A 23952-nucleotide genomic window follows, 5' to 3' on the forward strand; every position below is an offset into this window, starting at 1 on the left:
TCTTTACATTGTGCAATGACTATTGGATTAAACTGGCATGAATTATTTATGCATTATGTATTTGTTGTACAAATTCACATATTTGTGATATTATTTTAGTCTTTATTGATAAATTTCTATCACAGTCAATTAGTCTCTGATGGGACTTTTTTGCTCTTTATTTTATTCATGTCATGAATCCTTATTGATTTTTTATCAATACTTTTAAAAAAATCTCTTCTTTGAATAAATATGGGAAATATGAATCTACAGGACTAATGTCCAAATTCTCATCATAGCATCCAAGCATTTCCCCACCTATCTCTATGCCCTCTTAGCTTTCTGACAGCACTTTCTTGGACATGCTGTTTTCTGAGTACAATTATGCCTTTTCAGTTCTCTGTGCAATTGCTGGTGATATTTCCTCTGTAATGCTCTCTCTCTCTCTCTCCCCCACTTAAAGAAATCCTTAAAACCACAATGCAGATATTACTTGCTCCTGAAAGCCTCCTTTCCTGTTCAGGGGTAATTGTTCTTTCCTTACTCTCATTATATTTTTATATACCTCTATTATAGACTTATCATATTGTTAATTTATTGTTTATTTATTTGTTTCATTTCAAAATATTAAGGGGGTACAATTGTTTTTGTAATATGGATGAATTGTATCATGCTAAACTGATGATTTTTAGTGTTCCCATCACCAGGAAAGTGTACATTGTACCTGAGAGGTAAGTTTTTATCCCTTACCTCCCCACTTCTTAGTTTCCAGTGTCCCTTACAACATTATCTGACTGTGTGAAACCATTATTTAGCTCCCACTTATTAGTGAAAACATGTGGTATTTATTTCTCCATTTCTAACATACTTCATTTAAGATAATTGTCTCCAGTTGCACCCAAGTTGTTGCAAAGATGTTATTTATTTCCTTTTTATGGCTAAGTAGTACTCCATGGTATGTGTGTGTATGTGTGTGTGTGTGTGTATGTGTGTGTGTGTGTATCACATTTTCTTTATCCACTCATCAATTGATAAATACTTAAGTTGATTCCATATCTTTTCAAATACAAATTGTTCTGCAATAAACATTAAGGAGCAAGTGTCTTTTTGATATTGTGACTTGTTTCCTTTGGGCTGATACCAAGGAGTGGGATAGCTGGGTTGATGGGAGGTCTGCTTTAAGTTCTTTGAGGAGTCTCCATACTAGTTTCTAGGGATCTTGTTTCATACTTTTTCTTGTGTCTATCCAATTTTCCCAGCACCATTTATTGAATAGGGCATCCTTTCCCCAATGCATATTTTTTGTCTGTGGTATCAAAAATTAGTTGGTTGTTATTATACATGATTTTATTTCTGGGTTCTGTATTCTGTTCTATTGGGCTATATCTCTGCCTTTATGGCAGTACCATGCTGTTTTGGTTAGGCTTATAGTATTATTTGAAGTCTGGTAATGGGGTGCCTCCAGATCTGTTCTTTTTGCTTAAGATTGCATTGGCTATTTGGGCTCTTTTGTGGTTCTGTATGAAGTTTAGGATTATGTTTTCCTAGATCTGTGAAAAATGACATTGGCATTTTGATGGGGATTGCATAATCTGTAAATTACTTTGGACAGTAGGGACATTTTATTAATGTTAATTCTTCCAACTGGGGAGCATGGGATGTTTTTCTATTTGCTGGTATCATCTGTGATTTCTTTCATCAGTGATTTGTAGTTTTCCTTGTAGAGATATTCCACCTCCTTGGTTAACAATACTCCTAGGTATTTTATTTTCTTTACACTCATCTACATGGTATTGAGTTCTTGATTTGAATCTCATTTTGACTGTTATTTGTATATAGAAATGCTACTGATTTGTGTACATAGACTTTGTATCCTGAGACTTTGCTGAATTTATTTATCAATTCTAAGAGTCTTTTGGTGGAGTCTTTAGGGTTTTCTAGATACAAGATCATATCATCAGTGAACAGGGATAGTTTGACTTCCTCTTTCCTGATTAGACTGCCCTTTATTTCTTTCTCTTGCCTGATTGCTCTGGCTAGGACTTCCAGTACTACATTGGATAGAAGTGGTGGCATTGGGCACCCTTGTCTTATTCCAGTTCTTAGAAGAATGATTTCAACTTTCCCTCATTCTTTATGATGTTGGCTGTGGGTTTCTCACACATAGATTTTACTATTTTGGGGTATGTTGCTTCTATCCTTAGCTCATTGAAGGCTTTTATCATGAAGCTGGATTTTATTGATGATTTTTCTACATCTATTGAGATGATGATATAGTCTTTGCTTTATTTCTGTTTATGTGGTAAATCATATTTCTTGATTTGTGTATACTGAACCATCCTTATATGCCTGGGATGAAACCTGCTTGGTCATGGTGAATTATCTATTTGATGTGATGCTGAATTTGGTTTGCTAGTATACTGTTGAAGATTTTTGTATCTATGTTCATAAGGGATAATAGTTTGTAGGGGTTTTTATTGGTGGTTGTTATGTCCTTCCCTCCTTGTTGATGTTATGGAACAATTGCAGTAGAATAGGTGCCAGTTCTTCTTCTTTGTCAGTTTGCTAGAAATGAATTGTGAATCCATCTGGTCCAGGGTTTTTCTTTCTTTTTTTCTTTTGGAAGTTTTTTTTTTTTTACTGTTTCAATCTTGCTAGTCATTTTTGGTCTGTTCAGGATTTCTATTTCTTTCTGGTTCAGGTTTGGGAGGTTGTGTGTTTCCAAAAACACATTTTCCGTTTCCTCGAGGTTTTCTAATTTGTGTGTATAGAGGTTTTCATAGTAGTCATGGATTATATTTTGTATTTCTATGGTATCAGTTGTAATATCTCCATTTTCACTTCTAATTGAGTTTATTTGAGTTCTTTCTCTTCTATATCTGGTTAATCTAGCTAGAGGTCTATCGATTTTGCTTACCTTTTCAAAGTATCAACTTTTTATTTCATTGATTATATATTTTTTTGCTTTCCATTTTGTTTAGTTCTGTTCTGAGCTTTATTATTTCTTTTATTCTGGTAGCTTTGGGTTTGGTTTGTTCTTCTGTTTCTAGTTCCTTGAGTCTGACATGAGGTTGTTAATTTGTGATCTTTCTCTCTTTTTGATGTAAGCATTTAAGGTTATGGACTTCCTTTTTAGCACTGCTTTTGCTCTATCCCATAGTTTTTGGAAATTTATGTTCTCTTTGTCATTAAGTTTTAAAAATGTTTTAATTTCCATGTTAGTTTCGTCATTGATCCAAGGATCATTCAGCAAGTTGTTTAATTTCCATTACTTTGTGTAGATTTGAGTTTTTCTTGGAATTGATTCTAGTTTTATCCCACTGGAGTCTGAGAAGATACATGGAATGATTTTGATTTTTGTCAATTTACTGAGACTTGTTGTTTGGCCTAACATATGATCTATCTTGGATGATGTTCCATGTGCTGATGAGAAGAATGAATATTCTGCAGTAGTTTTTTTTTTTTTATTTTGTAGAATATTCTGTTACTGTCTGTTAGGTCCCTTTGTTCTAGAGTCTAAATTAAGTACAGTGTTTCTTTATTGATTTTCTGCCTCAATGGTCTGTCCAATTCTGTTCATGGAGTGTTGATGTCCCCAGCTATTACAATGCTGTTTTTTATTTCTTTACTTAGATCTAGCAGAATTTGTTTTATATATCTGGGAGTTCCTGTGTTAGGTGCATATATATTTAGAATTGTTATATCTTCTTGCTGAATTGCTCTTTTTATCATTCTATAATGGCCATCTTTGTATTTTTAACCCATTATTGATTTAAAGTCTATTTTATCTGACATGAGAACAACTGCTCCTGCTCACTTTTGGTTTCCATTTTTGTGGAATATTTTTTCCATCTTTTTATCTCAAGTCCATGACAGACCTTGCAAATTAAATGGGTTTCTTGGAGACAGCATATATTTGGGTTGTATTTGTTCATACATTCAGCCAATCTATATGTTTTGAATGAAAATTTGCCTGGTATTATCAGAAATTTAGATTGTAGATACAAGATGGTCCTCAAACACCTGGATGATTCATAACAGATAGGACATCACAAAGACACATATTCATCAGTCTGACCAAAGTCAAAATGAAGAGAATATCCTACAAGCTGCAAGCAACAACTAACATACAAAGGAAAACCCATTAGACTAACAGCAGCATTCTCAGCAGAAACCTTACAAACCAGAAGGGATTGGGGTAACATTTATCCTTCTTAAACAGAATAACTACCAGGCAAGAATTTTATACCTTGAAAAACTAATTTTCATAAATGAAGGAGAAATAAAATATTCCCCAGATAAGCAAAGGGGAATTTGTCACCACTAGACCTGCCCTATTGGAAATGCTCAAAAGTGTGCTATATGTGGACCACAATAATCACTAGCCACTAGTGTAAAAACACATGAAAGTAAAAACTCACAGCTTTTATAAAACAGTAGCAAAAGGGGGAAAACAAAATAACAAGGTATAAATTCAACATGATGAACAGAACAGTATCTCACATATCAATACTAACATTAAATGTAAGTGGTCCTAATGCTGCACTCAAATGTTAATGTATTATTTATTAAAATATCTGTCTCTTTTGCTAGGCTAGTTGCTCCTAAGTCCAGGCCATTTTCATATTTGTGTTTGTGTTTAGCATAGATTCTAGAATACTAAAAATATAAAATAAATACTTAGACAATGACTAAGTAACTGTAGACATAGTATGATCTTCACTTTTCTTCTCTCTTCCTTTTCTATCTTTGTTCTGTCATCATGAAACTCATCCATGTATTTTTATGTATCATATATTCAATGACAAAGTAATCTGCCTAAACCACTGTTTAATGGCTATGGAGGAAACAAAAATTAATCAGGAAAACATGATTTTTGAGTTCAATGAGTTTGTAGCCTGGTATTATCTATCACTGGCAATTGTAATTTGGGCCCTGACTGGAGTATATGATATTACATAATATCTAATATATATTAGACAATATATATACACATATATTTTATATGATGATATATGTACATATCTATATATTCAGTTGTTTTCTTAGCTATGGCCTAGTTACATTGATTTATAAGAGATTGTGTCATATAATTATTTTAGGTGCTTGTCATTCTAGATCTGATAGTAATTAGACATGACAGTGTTATGATTATTTTTTATTTGACCAGGAGCAAGGAGACATGTTTTGCTTGGGGCAATATACGTAACTTAAACTTTTGTACCCCCATAATATGCTGACATAAAAAAATAAAAATTTAAAAAAAGAAAAATTTTAAGTGAGAATGAGTATATTTAATCAATCATAGCCATTCCAAGAATTTTAATTTTAAATGTTATTCATATAAAAATTATATCTTGACAACTTCTTTATTCAAATATTTTGCAAATTTAGATTTGAAGAATTTTAAGCCTGAATTATTTTATTTATCTCAGCAATAGCATTCTCCAAAGTGGGTTTTGCATAAAGCCTTGAAAATATTCTGTAAATAAAAAGTGGGGAATACCTTGATCAGACAGGTTTAGAGAGAATGACTTGCCTTTGGATCTACTTCCTTTTGGAAATTCATGTGCTCATTAATAAACTAAAAAGTGCTGCGATGTCCATAAATTTAAGAAGTTGTTTATTTCATATATTTTTTAAAAATTTCCTTTGGCTTCTAAAACTTTTTATATGTAACATCTAGAAGCATCTTTCGTAATTAGTGTCTTGATGTACATGGTAACAATAGTTTGTACATTAGTTGACATTAATTGATACCTTCTGATAGAATGTGATGTAATAGTCCATTTCATTAATCATCGGAAATACTTTGACAGATGGAGAAAGATGCAAGATAAAATGTCTACTTCAGGTTGAACAACTTTTGTTCTCAGCAAAAGGACCAAGTGCTCTAGGGTGGAGCACTGTGACAAGGTTCAATATAGCAGCAACTCAAATCAAAATATATGTAGATATTTCAGGACTCACCCTGTAGTCAGAATCAGTCATCATGAATCAGAGATGAGAGAAAGTGAAAAATGCCATTAAACAAGCTTCAGAGGAAAGGTCTTCAGTTCCGGATGAAGGCTCTGCTTCCAAGGACACAGCCAGCTTGGATCACAGCCTGTCAAAATCTGAAGCGGGAATTAGAGCCCTAGGAAGGGTAGCTATCTCACTTTCAGGACACTGAGGTCTACGCTTTGCCCAAACTTGAAAATTATTGGCCATTGAAGATAAATTATGCCTCTTTTTTTTTTTTTTTTTGATTGGGACTTTGTTACTTTTGAATCTGTGATTGTACACAATAGGCATTCCTGAAATAGTTATAGGATTAAAGTAAATAACTGAAGAAATAAAAGAGTGATCATATGCATAGGCAATATAAATGAAGAATATTAATTTATCTATAGTGTTTTAACAGAGTCACCTAAAAAGACTTTTTGCTTTGATTTTGCCTGATTTTAAAAATGTTTCATTTATATATCTGTTTTCTTTGGCATGTATACATGAGGCTGCAGATGTGGTCAAGGAAAAGATACTGTTTACTACCTATCTTGTAATGATCCAAGGATTTATTTAATAACAGTGATTCTTCTATGATTCATTCTCATACTCAATGCAATCCATATTGCTTCCTGTGGAAAAACTGCTGTGTGAATAGTAAAAATGCCTTTTGATGGTGATGATAAACTCAAAAGATAGACTGCTTTTTTAGATGAGAGAGTCTCTAATGTTCTTTTATTGACAGTGTGTTGGAAGAATAGAAAATTATGATCTTCTGTCTCAACTAGCCTGGAGTTCTTCCCAAATCAATCCCTATTCAAACACAAAATGTACATCTTATGACCCCCTCCTCACTCCTCAACTTCTTGCTTAGGGCAAGGCCAATGTGCTTTTGAAGTGCTCTAGCTTAGCTGGTTTTTAATCTTCCTTTTAAAAACATTATTTGCAGCTAGAAATCTGATTCAGTTTAAACTGCTGAGTTATAGTATACTGAAAGCCATGATTTATAAATGCATAGTAAAGATGTAATGCAGTAATCGAAGTAATAAAATAGCATTATGAAGAGTGGTTGATATGCATGCGTGGAACCTATTTTTCAAGTATTAAATACTGACTCTAAATTATGTTAAAATCAAACATCTTTTAAAAATAGAAAAGAGCTAAAGGTCATATTATAAAATATCTATAAATTATAGTCTTTTTATAAGCCTCGTTGACCAGAAGTTTATAAGAAAAAAAATAGCAGTGATTTCAAAAAAATCAGCTAAAACCATGAACACAGAATACTATTTTTATTGTTATAATTTTCATTTAGATTGTCTTATACTTAAGCTAAAATTTGTTTTATTTTTATTTTTTAGTCATATATTTTAATTATTGCAAGAACTTTCTAAAACATATTTGAAATGAACATTTCCCTTAAGATTCAGTTCTATGTAATGTAGAGACCTCCAAATAAGTGAACTTATTTAGATGCTCCCCTTAAGAGATCTATAAATTCCTTATGCCTTAATGCAACATCAGAAAAGCAATGTTTTTAATGATAAACATAGAGCATTCAATAAATTTCTACTACTTCATGAAGTCCATCTTAATTAGAATTGTATTAATCATAAACAAAGTCTGAAGCACTAAAACAACTATTGAAAATCATGACAAATTGGTGTTTTATGGTTGGTTGTAGGTGGCCCATCTCATGCTCCCAGAATACAGAGTTTTAAATTGTAGAAGGACATTCTACTTTCTGAGATCCATTCTTATTGTTTACAGTGAACATTGAGCCCACCCTTTGGGCTTGTCACCAGGAGAAGACTCAAGTAGAATAATGTTCCAAGACCATTTGTTCTTAATGAAAGCAATTTGTTATGAGCTGAAGGGAAAGTGTCCTTTGTCCTTCTGCCAAAACAGCCTTGCTCTATGTTTGTTGAGGTCATTCAGATTAATGGGGGTGGTACAAGATGCTTTAAGACAAAAGCATTAGTGGAAAGATGCAAAGCATTTTTCTAAAACAATGCCAAATACCAGGGAACATATGTATTGTGTTTTCAGATATCTATTATGAAATAAGAATTCATTATTCTTAATTGTGTTTTCCTATATGGTGTCCCTATGGCCCCATTATTCATTTGATAAAAATGTTTTTTGAGAAATGTTATTTTTTTAGGGTGATAGTAGGAATCGTATAGACAGAAATAGCATTGATAAGACCACACAATTCATAATTTATGGTCAGTCTATTTCAATAAAATTATGACCAGAACAATCATTACATTTTATACCTAATAAGTTCTTCATGTTAAGCCCATTTAGGGAAAAAAGAAAAAACTACAATTGTCCTTGAAGAGTAGCAGATTGAAAAAATGAAGAGTAAAATATAAAGAAAGGTGATGAATTTTCTTGGACAGGAAAACCATGGCCAGGCCTCATGAGATACAACTATAGTGAAGACTTTTAAGTGCTCTAATTACTACAGAGACTGACAAATATATATGCATTTGAAAAGAAATATTACCTAGATGTCTTTTTCAGTTAGGATTCTGTATTGTTCAGTGATTTCATCCTGACAGCTCAATACAGAAAGATTGAGGTTTATCTTTTTCATGCTTCCTTCTTATGGGATGCACCTGTTGTTTATTTCAAACGCTTTGTCTTCATTTTCCATAAATTTTGTAACTTCCACCTTTACCAAAGATTCTATGAGGGAGAAGAGGATAACACATTTATCTAATTTGGAATTTGAAAACGAAAAACAAAGCACAAACCTATTGAATTTTTATCCAGTCTGGTTCTGGATGACAGCGACTTTATAAAAAATAACCAATATTTCTCCATTCAGAAGATTTGACAGATCACATATGCACCCTGGATGAATCATGCTCAGCAGTGATACTTACCTTGCTGCTTTTATCATCCCATTCAAGAAAGTTTAATTTTTCTCCTTGAGAGTTTTTAAGGCAGCAGAGGTTCAGTTATTTGTGGTAACCTTTGACTAGTTCTAGTCTTACAGTGTTTATATTATGTTACTTAGAGAATTTTATACTTGAAGATTTTGTTTTTTCTGCTCTTTTTATATCAGGCTATAACATTTTATACAAGATTATTTCTGGGAACTCAGTTGATATATAAGAAAAATCAGCATATAATATTTAAATGGAACTTCTAGTCCATATAGCAAGTACCTACTATGTTATTTGTGCACTTCTGATTATTTTCAATAATTATTAATTTGTCACTGTAAGTGGATGTAATACTGGCTAAAAGTCTTGGTTGAGTGGAACAGAGATAGATGGCTTCTGTGTTGCTGTCACAGGATTTCAGACTTGTTATCACAATACGTATTTCACTCCTGTTCTCAAAGAAGCATCATGGAAGGTGAGGAGGAAATTCATCATTTTCAGTCATGTGGCTCTTTAATTGTAGGCCTCTTTGTTGAGGCTATTCACTTGGGGATCAATTAGGATCAAGTGTGGTGCTGTACTGGCTGCTGCATGTAAGCCTGCCAAGAAAAGCATTGAGATGACCACCTCAAAATTGTCATAGACAGAAATGACATGTGGTCACCCTCAAACTATTATTAATCTGAAATTAGCTGTTACTATAATAGATGAAGTTTGTTGCAATATAAATAATTAAATCACAGGAGGATAATTTGTTTATCAATTTCTTCACCTATGTTAGAAATAGCAAAATTCTACCATAAGAGTTTTGTTAGGAGTAACTGAAAACTGAAAGATAATTTTATAGGGTTTAGCAAAGTCTTCATAGTAACAACAACAATAATAACAATGTATGCCAGATAACAAGATAATTGTACAAAAAATTGGAAGATGTACTTTCTTGGCTGCAATATTTATAATGAGGTAAAATAATGTTGCTAAGATTCCATCAACCTTCATAAAATACACATTAATTAATAGATTCATGCTGCATCTAAGTATTAGCACACATTTGTATTAGAATTAAATTATAAGATAGACTTGTATAAATAATGAATAACAAGCCAAAATTTTTTGTTTCAATTTGAGATGATATATTACTGGGGAATTTTATTCTTACACTATGAACACATATTCCTAAAATTTTAAATAGAGGAGATAAACAAATATAAAAGCCTAACTAAAGAAACGACAACTAAAGGAGTTTGAGAGACATATAAACAAAGGCATTTTTGTCCCATATGCCTGGTACTGATAGATATTAAAAATATAATATTCTGACAACATCCTTTTGCTTGGTATAAATAGAATTGTTCTCTAAATTACACATATCGATTGGCTGAATTAATTAGTTGCTTTGTTGGTATTTAGTTGGATTTTTAAAGACAAAACAAAACATAGAAAAGCAAGTAATCCAATAAATTAAATTTTAATTTATAATTTCCTCTTTTCTCCCTCCATCATACCTTCCCCCATATTCTGTTCTCCTTTTATCTTTTTCTCTATTATACAAAGAATTTTAACTGATTATAATATTTACTAAAGACAAGGACTCAGAACTAAACCTGACACTTTGAGAAGATAAATGTGGTTTTGTTTGCACTGGTAATCTTTAAATCTTGCTTTAAAAATTATTGCTCATATTTCATGTGTATCTGAGCATACTCTAAGGTATTGAGCTTTAAGTGGGGTGTGGCTGAATATGGGGCTGAGCAAAACTCTGTACATCTGTGGTTTGGTGAAACATTGATTTTCTCTATTGCTTGTGACTTACCTGGGGATTCTGCAGAAATCTAACATGGTTGGCAGTGGCTGGCTGGCCACAGATACTTGGCCCAGTGGCGCCACTTTGTAATAATTGGTTTTGTGTGGGTGGTCCAAATTGGACCACATTCACCAGACTCTATTCCTTTTGCTTTCCTGTATGCTCGTGAGTCCAGGAAAGGCTCTCCTTATTATGTTGCCTGAAACAGTGCAACAGAGACCAGGGTTTCAGATAATGGCTATGCTATCCACTGTCCATTCTGTAATTGTAGGTGGATCAGGAACTGGGAGGAGAATACCAGTATCAGTTTCTTTGTGAATTTTGAGGTAGATTTGATTTTTTTTCCCTCAAAAGCTGATGCAGAAAGTGATGGTATTCCAACAACCTGAAGGAAATAAAAAAATTAAGCCCTAAGAATATGGGTATTTCCTCAGCTGCCACCAGGCGAGTAGGGAGAGGGGAAGCCGGGCACTCACATGACCCCCGGACAAATCCTACCATCCTGCTGTGGGCTGCTATGAGACCAAGATGTGAGCAGACTGCACTCTCTACAGCTACCTGACATGGCTGCTTTAGCTGAGAGGGGCCCAGCCCTCCCTGGTGGCAGGCCCACAGCGTAGCCACCAAAGCCCAAACCTGGGCATTTTTCTGGTGGCCAAGGGACCACACCACCTCTGCCTATCAGAACCAGCATCTGAACGTACTACCAGGGGGCCTGAGGACAAGTCTGCTGGCCTGGTTCTGTCTCTCAAGTAGTTAAGCATGCCACCCAGGTACCTGGAAATTGCTCAGCACAGTTTACTACCATTGGCATCTGGTCATTCCAACCAGGGTCTGAGATTTGGCCAATCCAACCTACTCATACCACCATAGTTAGCACCCACCTGCACGTGTTATTGGCAGGCCAGGGACTACTATCACAGCTACCACTATCACCAGCAGAGACCACTTGGGTCTCAGTGGGCTGCTCCACCCCCACTACTGCCATCATTTCCATCATACCAGCTACCTAGGGACCTGAGAACCCACCCACATGCCTGGTCCAGTGCTGCCAGCATCTGAGTAAGCCACCCAGAGGACCAAGAATTGGCCCTCCAGGGCCCACTGATGCTGGTGCCAGTGTGAGCTGCTCTGAGGTCTAAGAACAGGCACACTCATCCCACCACTGCTACCACTGGGACCTCATGACTATGACTAAGACATCAAAAGCACAGGCAACAAAAGTAAAAATTGGCAAATGGGACTTCATTAAACTAAAAAAGCTTCTGCAGCACAAAAGCAATAATCAATAGAGTGAAAAGACAGCCTATTTAATGGGAGAAAATATTTTTAAAGTATGTATCTGACAGAGATCTAATACCCAAAATATCTAAGCAACTCAACTCAACAAGAAAAAATAATCTCATTAAGAAGTAGGCAAAGGACATGAATAGACATTTCTCAAAAAAAGACATACAAATGGCCAACAGGTATATGAAAAAATGCTCAATATCACTAATTATCAGGCAAATGCAAACCCAAATCACAGTGAAATATCATTTTACCTCAGTTAGGATGGCTGTTATTAAAAAGACAAAAAAATAACAGATGTTGGAGAGGATATAAGAAAAGGAAACTCATATACTGTTGGTAGGAATGTAAACTAGTACAACCACTACAGAAAACAGTACGGAGATTTCTCAAAAACTAAAAATAGAACTACCATTCAATCCTGCAATCACACTATTCTCTATCTGCCCAAAGGAAGAGAAATCTATATATCAAAGGGATACATTTACTCACATGTTTATTGCAGCAGTATTCACAATAACTAAAATATGGAACCAAACTTAAGTGTCCATCATTGGATGAATAGATAAAAAAAATGTGGTATATATACACAATAAAATACTATTCAGTAATGAAAAATAATGAAATTATGTCATTTGCAGCAACATGCATGGAACTGGAGGTTATTATCTTAAGATAAATAAATCAGGTACAAAAAGACAAACATTGCACATTCTCACTCATATGTGGGAGCTAGAAAATTTGAACATATGGGAGTAAAGAGTGGAAAAATAGTTAACAGAGACTGGAAAAGTAGGTGGGGTGTGGATGAAAAGAAGTGGATTAACAGGTACAAATGTACAGTAAGATATATGGAATAAATTCAAGGTTTGATAAAGTAGGATGACTGTACTTAACAAAAATATGTTGTACTCAGGTGATGGACATCCTGAATACCTTTATCACTACGCATTATATTATATATATGTAACAAATTTTCTCATGTACCCCATATATTTGCACAGACTAAAAAAAAAAAAAAGGAATATGACTATGTCCTGATCTTTAAAAAAACCCAAGTCTATACCATCTGGACTTGTTCATGTTTGATTTTATTCTCCACATATTTTTGCAATGTTGAGTTTACATTAAGCATTCTCATATCTTATGTTATATTTTTACTGTATTTCTAACTAACTAATGAATCATACATTTTTATGGTAAAAGTTTACTAGAGTTGGAAAGGGACATGAGAGCACATTACTGTATTCAAAATCTACTGGATTCTCTTTTAATAACCAGGTTTATTCCCTTCTTTTAAGTCATCCTTATTCCCAGATGGAATTTTGCTAGAAATAGAGTTTAATCATTTCTAATTCCCTTAAGAACTGAAAAGCTGAAGCAATATGGAAAGGTTTTAGATACAACTCTATTATTGCTATAATAAGCATAATTTTACCAGCTTGTTATACAAGAGTGTTATTGAAGAGCTATTGAGTCATTGGTTCTTGAATTACAGAAAAGTTTCTAACATTGGCATGTTAACAGATAAATGAAATCCTGAATTTATAGGACATTTTCTAGTAGAAAAGTTAATTTAAAAATAACATTGTTAATTATAAAATAACTTGCAGTTTGTATGCTATTGTTATATCATTATTAGCAACAATTTTAATAAAGAACTTTATAAATAGGTTATTCATTCTAGCATAGGCTTTTATTGAAAACAGTTATCTTGGCCATTTGAAAGAAAATTATCTACTCTATCCAAAGAATAGTATAAAAGAAGTAAAAACTTAATTTTTCAAAATAGTCTACTGTCCTTTCAATATGTTTTGTATATGTAAATTTTAAAAATAAAATATATAGCTATATATTTGAATAAAAATAAAGTTTCCTTTATAAGAGTTTAGACACAGTGTTAATTAAAAAGCAAGACATGTAAAACATTTTGGTCTCAAATTTCTGATTCCAAAATTGTAATGTGATTGGTCAGGTTTACTAAACTGTTAAGCTATATTAGCTAAGTTACTGGCACTAGTGCCTAGGAGTTACAATTTAGAAAACAGTACAATATGAGAATTTTATAGTATAAAAATAAAAAAGTGATGACTAATCAAGAAAAGATTCTAAAATACATCATATATGGTAATGCTAAGTCTAATTTCCAAATTTTATATCTTTCGAATTTTTGACATTCACTATTCTGAAAAAAAAAAATACCCCCAAATTAGCTGCCTAATTCTCACATTGTTTCATTGTTCACTTTAAAATGTTCCACAAGTCATGTATTTCCTTAAATTATCAAAATCAAGTGACTTGGATGTGAGGTTAACATTTTAATGAGCCTGATATATCACTGAGCTCAGAGCCTACGCATGTTTATGCCTTTAAAAGTATAGTTTTGAGAGAACTGGAGCTTAGAGAAGTAATGAAAGACAGGAGAAGGCTGGCAGTAAGAATTGAATGGAAGAGACATTGGATGTTCTGAGGGTATGTTCTACAGGAGTGGGAAAGCAATTGGATAAAAGGGGTGAGGAATTAACAAACTGGATGATAGCTTCTCAGGTACCTAACACATGAAGGCCCTAGTAATTATAATAGCAAACGCTTAAAATAGAATTTACCATGCGCTATACATATATTAATTCATTAAAGCCTCAAAAAAATCTCAGGAAGTGGGTTTTATTACTACCCCATTTTAAAGATTTAAAAAGAGACAATGCAGATATTAAGTTATTTGCCCCAAACCACCCAGCTAGTAAATGGCAAAGCTAAGCTTTAAACCTTGGAAGTGTCGCTCCAGGGTCCATGGATTTTATGCAATACTATGCCGTACCGCCTATCTATATAACTTTTTCCAATAATACGTGCTGTGAACCTAGACAATTGGGGGAATTTTTCTTCAGTTATTTAATTTTCATCCTGTTTTGTGTCTAAGCAGGAAGACCAGGAGAGTAATAGGCTGAATTTGAATGCATTCCTATGTATCCACACTGAGAGAAACCTAGCTCATACTGGACTGGGAGTTCCAGCTGTGCCCTAAGTGTCAAGTTGTTTCAGAAGGCTTACATAGGTCCCCAGAGAAGTGCACATTAATATCATTTCACTGGAAGTTTCCCTCACAATGAAGAGTACTGCAAGAAATTCTGCTAAGACCTGGCTGAAGAATCCTGCACCAATTACCCTTCTGATCTCAGGTTCCTCATGTAAAAGGGATCCATTGGGATCCGGAACAGTTAATGAGCCTTCAATATCTGATGTGATCCTGAGGTTAAAAGCTTGGGCTTTTAAATCCAGACGACTTAACTAGTTCTTAGTTATAATAAAGTGGTTAAGGGTACGCACTCCAGAGCCAGATTGCATGGGTTCAAACTCCACCTCCACTACTTGTTAGTGATGACCTCAGAAAAATTTAATTCACTTTGTGTAGCTCATTTTTCTCATCTGCAAAATGCACAATATATTAGTACTATCACATAGAGTTGGTATGAGGATTAAATGTGATAATATATATTCAAAATTTTAAATAGCATCTGGCTTTTGGTAAACTCTCAATAAATGGCATCTATTCTAGTACTAATGGGAGCTTTAGCTAGGTGCTTACCCTTTAAAGCAGGGGTCCCCAACGTATGGTGAGTTGTATGTTATATCATTACATATTACTATGTAGTAATAATAGAAATAAAGTGCACAATACATATAATGTGCTTGAATCATCCCGAATCCATCCCCCGACCCCCTGATCCATGGAAAAATTATCTTCCATGAAAACAGTCCCTGGTGCCAAAAAGGTCGGGGACTGCTGCTTTAAAGCCTCAGCTTCCTCACCCATGATGTGATCATAATAATAACGGCTGCCTCTTAGAATTGCTGTGAGGCTTATAAGGGAAAATAAACAGAAAGTGTTCTGTACAGTGCCTGGCATAAAGCCAGTACTTAGTGACTGTGTTCTCATTATCAATTGTCATCCTTCTTTGTTCCTACCTTGCCCTCCTGGATATGATTGCCATAGTGTCTATTCACACCTGCAGGTTCACAAGAGCATGGCTGTTGTTCTGCAACTGTGTTACTTTGGTAAGGAATGGGTATCAGGAAGGATACAAAAAGATGGAGAAGGCTAAATTAGGCCAGTTGGGTGAAGTGTGGAAAAGGCTGGAGCCACAAGCAAAAGCCCCACATTCTGGAGCAGGTCTGTGAATGGGGCTTGCCATGCTGCCACGGGGACATGCATGCTGGGCAGAACAGACAGTTATGATCGAAAACCCTAGAGCTTGGTGCAAGCAGTGTAAGTGTGGGGATGATCCTGTGGCCAGCCTGCCTGACAATGATGGTCTCCAGGTGACTTTCTTTGTTTCTCTAGGAAACAAAGCATGAAAACCAGGAGCACGGTTTCTGGTTCTGTTTCAGATGTGTCTTAAAAATTGAATATAGGTGCCAATGTGACGGGATAAATGTGAGTGGGAAGGGAGTGAAGGAACATCTACATACTCAATATTACCAGCATGGTAAGATGGGCAGAACTGGGTAGACTCCTCTTTATACTGAAGTATTTTACTACAGATAAGCACATGCAGATAAGTATAAATTTCAGCAGAAACTTATATTTTCAAACAAACATGTCAATTTACTTAATTCTCACAATAACTATGTAAACCAGAGATTATGATCCTCATTTTACAGATAAGCATGGGGAAACTCAGGCTCAGAGAGATTGAGAATCAAACCCAAAACTTAATAGTAAATAAAAGAACTGGATTTGAAGCCTGATCTAGTCTACACTATAGAGTGTGTGTGTGTGTGTGTGTGTGTGAGAGAGAGAGAGAGAGAGAGACATGTGGGTAGCAGATAAAAATCTCGTCACTATCAGAAATGTAAGAAATGGAACTATTTTGTATAAATAAATTCTATTTCTATTTTGAGCCTACATTTTACTCAGTTGTATAAATATAATCTCAGTGGACTTTGTACCCTTTTTCTTGAGGCTTCATCTAAGTTTTAGGGGGCTGGCTTTGGAATGCAGTCTGGGAGGGACATGTCTTCCTTAATATTGCATATCCATGAATGTATTTATGTAGACGTCCCTTATTTTTATGAAGACCATATTATTTATCATCTAAACCAGACACTTTACAGTATGAAAGGGGGGTACTGAAAATAACTATGCCAAAACAACAAATATAAGGCATAGCTGCGTAAGGCAAGCCAGATATATGGTCACTATGAATATTTCTTTCTGCTGAGTCTCTTCCGGTCTCGCAACCCTCTCCAGAGCCATAGTGAAGGATGGATAGAGGGAACACATGTTCCCAGCTTAGAGTCTATAGAGGCACTGCAAAGGATAGCATGGCTACAGCAGTGTGCAGTGAGGATGAAAACACATTGCATGGATTCTGTGTGCCAATTGCCCTTGTTCTGCCATTGTGTCCCACATTGTCTGCTTTGGGACTATAGTAAGTTCTGGAAATCTCTGCGAGGCTGCCCATGTCTCTGTCTGCATTGGCCCACATGAATCCCTTCATTTGCCAGGGTCTTGCCATCTTCCCTGACTGTCTATGGGGAAAGCCTCTTCCGTCCTCAGAGTCTACAAATCTGTGAGTTCAATGATGTAGCAGCAAGGGAGGACAACAAAAGCAACAAAAGAGCTCAAACCCTCCTGGCTTTGATCTTAACTACTTCCTGTCCCAATTGAGTGTTTGATCTTTATTTATTTATTTTTTTTTTAATTCAGGATATTATGGGAGTACAAACATTTTGGTTACATGTAACGCATTTGCCTCACCCAAGCGTGTTTGATCTTTTCAGTCACACTATGACCCATGGCCCAGCTTGTGTCTCTACCATATTCTAGGGTCTCTTCTAGAGAAGAGACAGAATATGGAGTTTACAAAAACGAATCCTAGAAGTAGTGTGCATTGCTTCTACCCACTTAAACTGAAAGGGAGCTAAAAAGTATCAGCCAACAGGGACCATGGTTTAAGGGAGAAATCTGGATTTTTATAAGCACTGGTGTCCTTGTCCAGTTGGTCCTTTCCTGTGTCATTCCTCTTGTGGCTTTCCTCTTCTCCACCATCAGCCTGATTTGGGAGAGGAGGTTAGGGTTAGGAATATTTACTTTTCTTAACCTTCTATCAAATATTTTGTCTGTACTAAGTAAGATTCCTCTTTTTTGTTTCTGAGAGTTTTATGCTTCTGAAAACAAGATCAGAAACATGCTTGTTTTTTCCTTTGTTTCCCACTCTATTGTATTCCTCCTCTGAGGCCCAGGTTGGGCTGTTTCAGTCTTGTGTGTGTATGTGTGTGTGTGTGTGTGTGTGTGTGTGTGTGTACCTCAAGATGTAACTATGTAACTAGGGTTCAACTACCAGGAACAGGCCCATTTCCACAGTGCAAATATAAATGCAACATTATTTCCTTCTTCAAGACTGTACTACTTATGTATTCAGGGATTCTAAAGGCATTATGAGGGTCTTAAGTGTGGCTCATAATACTCTGATATACTGTCAATGACTCAGGAGAAGGTGGTCAAACCAACGCTATGTCTGAATATGAAAGCTAGGAAAGTTCCCCAATTCAGTCAACAAGCTTTAGCAATTCAACTTCACAAATATAAATAACTTGTCACATTTTTTTTCTATGTAATGGCAGCAATTAAAATTTTCTAAAATTTTGAAAACTTGATGGGTAGAAACTGGAGAAAATGAAAACAATTCTCTCTCTCTGCATATACACACACACACACACACACACATATGTATGTATATGTATACATATATAAAATAAACAAATATATATTTTTCTTTTATAAAGGTAGATATTTGAATTTTTAATTGGAGCTACTATTCTTGTTTATTTGCTTCTTTTGGAAAAAACATCTGGATTGCCCCTTTAATTTTACAAATATACAAAGTACCCATTCATCGGTCTTGAAGAAAACTGTAGAAATCTGAAAAATTTCAGCAATAAACAATTTATGAGTTTTAAGTTGCTCACTGTTCTGAGTAGTGAGATAAAAATCTCATTTTCCACTCCATCTTGCTAGGACATGAATCATCCCTTTGTCTAGCATAACAACTCTGTAGGCACTATCTGCCTTTAATCATTTAGTAGCCAACTGTATTATCAAATCCACTGTTGTGGCATCACAGTGTTTGCATTCAAGTATTAATAACCCTTATTTTACTTAATAATGGCCCCAAAGTGCAAGAGTAGTGATGCTTGCATATTATTATAATTGTTCAATTTTATTATTAATTATTGTTGTTAATCTCTTAGTGTGCCTAATTTATAAATTAAACTTTATCAATGACAGGTATGTATGGGAAGAAAACAGTATGTATAGGGTTCAATCCTATCCACAGTTTCAGGCATCCACGGGGGGACTTGGAATGTATACCCTGAGGATAAAGTGCGTTTACTGTATACCAATAATCTGATTTTTAACCTCTTATTCTAAAGCAGGGATTCTCAATCTTGGTACTATTTACATCTTAAGATCAATAATTCTTTATTGTGGGAAGTTATCTTGTACATTGCAGGATGTTTAGCAGCACCCTTGCTTTCTGCTTACTAGATGCCAGTAGCTTCCCCTCCCCCATACTACTTTAATGTACATAAGGCTTCTCTCTGCCTCAAAGAGAGTGATCAGGAAATAAGCAGAGATTCTTGGAAAGGAAAAATGTGAGCAAATCTGGCCAGGGTACCCTGAGAGTAGGCTCCTCAAGAAGCAGCTCTGAGTAACTTTCTGTGCCAGGCTGAATTACCCACACCTTCAGGTAGTACTCTAAAATTTTATAGCGTGTGCTGTGGCTGTGTCAATTCAGGGTAGAGGTCAGGAAACTTTTTCTATAAAAGGCAAGACAGTAAATATTTTAATGCTTATAGACCGTATGGTCTCTGGCTCAGCTATTCAATTTTGTCATTGTAGCATGAAAGCAACCATAGATGATGTACAAATGAATATGTGTGCCTGAATTTCAATATAACCTGATAAAAACATGTGGTGGGGCCATAGTTTGCCATCCCTTGGTTTAAAGTAAAGGCTTGTTCTGTGCTTAAGACATAATGACAAAGGAAACTTTACCCCCACTCCAATGCACCATCTTCTCTCTAAAGCCATGAGAACTGCAGGAGATGGTAAACAGAGGTACAGTGCAGTGGTCAGTCTAGGGAGGTATGGGAGGTCAAATGAAGCTCTCACCCTATGAGGACTCTCTGAGAGTTACCAGAGGAGGTGGAAACCAAACCCTGACATTTAAATTCTAAATGACTTCATTTAGAATTTAAAAAAACATAGCTCCCTTTCTAGTGCACATGATATACCATAATCCTTTCTCTATGTAGTTCCACTAAAATAAAATGTTCCGAGATATTTTAGTATTTTCACATCCCTCCAAAGCCTTTACATTGTGCATGTATGATGACCTAATTGTATATATCATCTGGGATTATCAACAATCATCACCCTTGATCCATATAATCAGCCAGACTGTTCAGTTAATAAAATGATCCACAAATATGCACATTGTTGCTCCCATGTGCTTAGCATAATGCAAAGCACTACAGGACGGTTCAAAGCAGAAGCTCCAAATTTGACTGAACCAGTTGGGAGTGGGGGAGAGAAGGTATCATATTGGTGTATGTGTTATTTTATGATTTCCCATGAGTTGCCTAGGACCCAGCTACCACTGTGATGAGTAAAAACCTGGCCCTGCATCCCTGTCCTGCTCAAGGGTGGTCACAGTGCTGGAGGAGACTGAGCCAAGAGGAGCCAGACTGTGGTGGTTTGTGCAGAAACATGCTGGGGCAGCAGTTGTTGACTTTGGCCTTATCTTTTTCTCACTTTGCTAAGGTCTTGCCTGTTAATATTCTACTTTTTCTTGGTTTGGGAACTTGACTTTTTTCCCCCCAAAACTGAACTTTCCTCCTTAAACTAAGAATCACTGGCTGGGTCTTGACATTTTGCTATTGAACTTTTCTGAGTCTAATGCATTCAACTGACCAGTGAATGACCTTTTGGAATGTAACCAGTTCCTAGGAAGGGGACTACTTGTCCCTAGATAACTGCCTCTCTTCCTTATTTTGTTGTGTAGAAAAAGGATCAGTAAGGTGACGGACTGTTGTAAGATTTCTATTCCTGCTTTCCTCCAAAGTAAAATAATTTAAAATGATTAAACTATAGAATCATATTTTTGAGATAGAAAGTCTCTCAAAGACTTTCAAGTCCATCTTTTAGAACTGAATTAATAACAGTAATGATTTCAGATTTTTAAAATAATCAGACTAAAAGGATATAATAATTTTGTTTGTTATCTGTCCTCTCGCAGCCCTTGAAATTTTCATTACAGGACCAGAGTATCCACTAAACTATAGCCAGGATTTTAAAGGTCATAAAGCACATGAAGAAAATTCAATATATGTTCAATGAAGAGTTCATAATTGGTAGTGGTAGAGATTTTGATTTTCAGCTTTTAATATTATTCTATGAACCATGAAGACAAAAACAGAACAAGAGTATGCAACTTCAAATTTAGTGCACATTAACGACAGTAGCTTCCAAAATTTTATGTATGCTGATAACAGGAAATAAAATTTCCGAGTATTAGAAATTCAGGACTGTATCATTAGAGTATTTTTTACATCATATATTAACTTCAAATAGGCACTTTGATATTTTTATTTTTTACCATATTTATCATATTTAATAAAACCAAGCTAAAGCTATGTTATCAATGATTTTCATGTAAAGATAGGGTCTTTTAAAAAATCTCCATACTCCAAGTCTTTTTAATCAACTTTTTTCTAAAGAGGAAAGCTATATTAGTTGAAAGTTGAAAGTTCATAACTCTTGTAGGACAGAAGCAGATTCCCTCCTATATCCTCTTCCTCCATGGCTTCTCCATTCCAACCTAAACCACACAATATCAGTCCCAATTGGAACCTATCCACATGTTACTAGAATTTCTGTTAAAATCACTCTTTATTCCTATTAGCTCACAGCAACCACAAGTTATAGCAAAATCAAATGGGTAACTAAAACCAAATATTTCATTTTGACACCATTATTTTTAGCATGCATTTTATATTAATTAATTCAGCTCAAAAAAAAGAAGAAATTTGTCTGCTGATCTTTTGGAGACCTTTGTTTATTACCAGTGACTGTGCTCACTTTCAGATACCAATAACTACAATGTGATGCTATTAAGTACCTCTATGGTATGCTTATTGAGAGCAAGATATATTTTCCTTATAGCTATATTAAAGTAATTTAGAGTTTATAAGGCATGCTATTTTCTTTAGCCCTATAAAATAGAAATGAACACTCTAAATATTTTGTGCTAAGCAGTAGAAGATTCTCTATAAACACATTAGAGAATAATATTGAAACAAAACAATCATTTTGTCTTCTGGATTGTTGTTTAATTTATTTTCTACTGCTGTGATATGCAGAATAATAGCCTCCCAAAAGTGGCCATATCATAATCCTAGGAACTTGTGAACATGTTACCTTACAGGGCAAACTGGACTTTGCTGGTGTGATCAAATTATCCAGGTAGGACTAATTTAATCACATGAGTTCTTAAAAACCTTAGAACCTCAAACCCTCATCTGGGCTATTTTCAGAGGGAGATGTAACTATGTAAGAATTGCCAAACAGATGTAACATTGGTAGCTTTAAAATGAAGGAAGAGGGGCACAAACCAAAGAATGTGGGCAGACTTTTGTAGCTAGAGAAGGCAAGGAAGCAGATTTTTCCCTTGAGTCTCCTAAAAGGAATGCTGTCCATCTGTTACCTTAATTTAGCTCAGAGAGACATGTATTGAACTTCTGACCTGTACAAATATAAGATAATAAATTTTGTGCTATTTTAAGCCACGAAGTTTGTGGCAATTTGTTAAAGAAGCAAACAAACAAACAAAAATAACAACAACAAACAAAACAAAACAAAAAAACCCAAAAGCAAGCAAACAAACAACTAACCCACTGCCCTTGGCTGTTTTTTTAATTATTCAAGTATCCATTTGACCTCAGAAGGTATTCAAAGACCTTACAGTATCTCATCTTTTATTCCTTCTTCTATTTTCACGTGTGGTAGTTCTTAGCAGTGCTCAATTTGGCAGATTTCAACAGAAACATAGCTTATGCCAAATAGTCTCAACCCTATCATATGAAGTATATATTTCTAAAACCTTAATAACCCTCCATCTATGTTTTTTAATTTTAAAATCATTTAACTGCTCTTGACTCATCATCAAAAAATGCATTTATATCTTTTATTGCTCACTAACTTCTGTCCATTTAGTTTTTGTTCCTCCCTCTCCTACCCCTTTTAGCTTTTCCTGCATTAGCAACCAGGAGAACAAATAATGGAAAAAATTCCATTGCTAGGAGATATTACACAATTATGTCCTCTCCTCCTCTTCTATAATTTATGCAAGCAAAAGTTGTTTGACAGTGATTCTAATGAGGAAATAAAAACTAGTAACTTTCAAAGAAACCATTATATTCCAACATAGATAGCCTCCTAAAATTGTCCTGGTCTTGTCCACTAAAATAGCCTTCTGTCAAATAAAAATCATTGGTAAAGGCCTATGTGGGTCTTTAGAGATTGGTAAACAAACAAACAAACAAAAAACAAAGGAACAAACCCGTCAGTAGTTCTCTTAAGAAAAAGGTCTTTAAAAAATGAGAATTATGTTCTTTTTCCTTAAGTAATGTGTCAAAAATACAAATGTAGTTCTGACTGCGGGGGATGGGTGTATATCTACGTGATGAGTGTGATGTGCACTGTCTAGGGAATAGACATGCTTGAAGCTCAGACTCGGGGGGATGGGGGGCATGGGCAATATATATAACCTGAACTTTTGTACCCCCATAATAAGCTGAAATAAAATAAATAAATAAATAAATAAATAAATAAAACACGGTGAAAAAAAAACACAAATGTAGATCCTCAAAAGTAATCCATCATAAACTTAGTTGGTTCTTGATTTAAGGCTAGTATCTCTAGAGTCAGAC

Source organism: Lemur catta, chromosome 2, assembly GCF_020740605.2.
Source record: "Lemur catta isolate mLemCat1 chromosome 2, mLemCat1.pri, whole genome shotgun sequence".
In the NCBI taxonomy this organism is placed as follows: domain Eukaryota; kingdom Metazoa; phylum Chordata; class Mammalia; order Primates; family Lemuridae; genus Lemur; species Lemur catta.